The sequence below is a fragment of the Elephantulus edwardii genome, unplaced genomic scaffold (assembly GCF_000299155.1).
Source record: "Elephantulus edwardii isolate Elephantulus edwardi_28Jun2011 unplaced genomic scaffold, EleEdw1.0 scaffold00071, whole genome shotgun sequence".
NCBI lineage: Eukaryota > Metazoa > Chordata > Mammalia > Macroscelidea > Macroscelididae > Elephantulus > Elephantulus edwardii.
Genome location: NW_006399821.1, coordinates 1,313,733 through 1,316,674, shown reverse-complemented (window position 1 = coordinate 1,316,674; position 2,942 = coordinate 1,313,733).

Here is a 2,942-nt window from a genome sequence, read left to right as displayed (position 1 = left end):
GATGCATCCCTGGCGTACACCCTTCCCAATTCTGAACCATGAAGTGTTCCCTTGCTCTGTTCTGACGACTGCCTCCTGGTCCAAGTATAAGTTTCTCATTAGAACGATCAAGTGTTCTGGGATTCCCATTCTTCTCAGAGTCAGCCATAGTTTGTTATGATCTACACAAATGCCTTTACATAGTCAATGTGTAATAAATTAGTACGTATAAAAAAGAATACAGTATTTAGGACTGGGGGGAGAAAAGTAAATTAATAAAATGGGGTCATGCTTGGACCAATGCTAACAATGTCATAAACCAAGTATAACCTAATTCAATTATCCATAAATAAGAAATAGGAAAATGAAAGAGAACTTAATTGTGTCAAAATAATGTCTTTGCTGTTTTTTCCAAGTTATAAAAGAAATATTTCATGAAATTTCAATTATCATGTTGTTTATGATATTACTTGTCAGGATAGTTACTTTCTCATTGTCAGGTAAGAAAATTTTAATCCGTTTAGAATGCTAATTAATCTCAATAGCATTTTGGTGAAACTATACTTGAATACTTTATAGAGTACCTTTTTTTTTTCTTTTATAGAGTACCTTTAATGAAGGAAATAATACCTATCCTACCATTCTAGAATAAGAATCATGAATTTGTGTTACAATATCAGATTGACATGTTAAAACATGCATTTGTTTGCATTATGAAATAACTAAGGCAATAACCTTTCTGATTCACCTGTGTTTTAAATAGCTAAAAAGGCATGTTTCTAATGTGAAACAGGGTTCAAGAAGTATGCAAAGCTCAGAAAGAAAACAAGAACTGGATGATTAAGATAGTTAGAAGTGAGCTCTGAATACATACTGTTTGGTGCTTTCTATTGCAGTGTTAGCTGGCTATCTGCCATCTGTCAAAAGGAGAACAAATATTTTGCGATCTACAGGCTGTTGTACACAGGGTTGCTATGAGTCACAAGTGACTCGATGGCACATAACAACAACCACCCTAAAGATTACATAAAGTAAAACTGGTAAACTGTTAATATTTGAAAATAAGTTAATTCTTTGTAGTATTTCATTTCTATAATTTTCTGTAACTCAGAAGTCACTTCCAAAGATATGGTTCATAAATAAATAAGGCAAAAGGAGCCAGATGGTAATTTATATGAATGGTTTACCTAAGGATTTTTGCACCCAGTAAGCAAAATTTTTTGTAAAAGAAAGGGTAATTACTTTTAAGAGATTATAAAATAAAGTATGCTTATTGTTGTTTGTGGCAGCTCTGTGTGTTACAAAATAGATGTGCTGCACAGAATTTTCCGAGTATAAAGTTGACAGGAGAGAAGTTCCAGAACTTTCTTCTATAGTCACACTGGGTGGGTTCAAACAACCAGTATCTTGGTTACTAGTTGAGCATCAACCATGTGTGCCACCCAGATGCCTGTATAAATTATAACATTCAAATTAAAGTACTTTTCTAATTTGCCCAGAAAGTTGGTTGCAAAATCAAAGGCTGGCATCTAGGTCATGGTGAGACTATTTGTAGTTGTTAGCTTCAAACTCAAAGCGACTCTGTGGACAACAGAATAAAGCTCCATGTGGTCCTGCACCATCCTCAAAGTTGTATGTTTGAGCACATTGTTACAGTCCCTCTATTAGTTTATTTAATTGAGGATTTTCCCATTTTGACTGACTCCTTACTTTTTCTCTGGTGGCTTAGCGGTAAGGAGTTGTGCTGCCAACCCAAAAGCATATGATCCAAATCTACAAGCTACTCTAAGGGAGAAAAATGGGCAATATCCTCTCATGCAATTTACAGTCTCTGAAAACTTACTAGAGGCTCAGCTTTGAGCCAATTCTGCCTTGATAATGCATAGCAAAGATACTAATGATAGCAATTTACCGTATGCAATTCCTTCCTCAATGGTCAGCACCTTCAATCTCTCAAAAGTTTGTGAGGGAAAATCACATCATCATTGCTTCTAAGGAGCATTCTATTGCTTTATTACCTTCCCACAGTATACTTGATAATCTTTACCAACACCATAATTCAAATTCATCAGTTTTCCTTTGGTCTTCTTTATTCATCATCCAGCTTTCCCATTGATGTGTTGTTGCTTTAGGTGCCATCAGGTTGACTCATAGGAACACTATCTACAACTTATTAAAATAGTGACCAATCCTATCTCATCCTTACAGTTGCTGCTGTGCTGAAGCTGATTGTTACAGTCACTGTGTTACACCACTTCACTGAGGGTCGCTTTCCAAGCATGATGTGGTTTTCCTCCTGACATGTCCAAAGTACATGAGATGAAGTCTCACAAGACTTACCTTTAAGGAGTACTGTGGCTAGACTTCTTGTGAAATAGAACCACTTGTTCTTTGGGCAGTCTGTGGCTTACTCAACCCTCTCTGCCAATACTACAATTCAAAGGAATAGATTTCTTCTCCAAACTTCCTTGTTAATTGTCCATATTTCACAAGCATACGAAAAATGAAAAATACCATGAGTTGGACCAGGGGACCAGGTGCACTTTAGACTTTAAATTGACACCCTTGTTTTTTACACTCATTAACAGCAGATTTTCTTATGTACAGGCCGTGGTCTTTGCAATCACTTGTTATGCATCAGAGAGTGGACAATGACTAAGGAGGATAGAAGGAGAATTGATGCATTTGAGCTATGGTGCTGGAGAAGAGTATTGAAGGTACCATGGACTGCTAGGAAAACAGATTCATCCTGGAAAGAGTTAAACTGGGGCTCCTTGGAGGCAAGGATTCTGAGGCTCTGTCTAACATACTTTGGACATGTTGTGAGGAAGGACAGGTCCTTGGAGAGGGACATCATGCTTGGGAGAGTGGAGGGACAGCACAGGAGGGGAAGGCCCTCTATGAGGTGGATTGATTCAGTGACTGGGATAATTGGGATGGGAGTGTCAGAGACAGTGTGATTG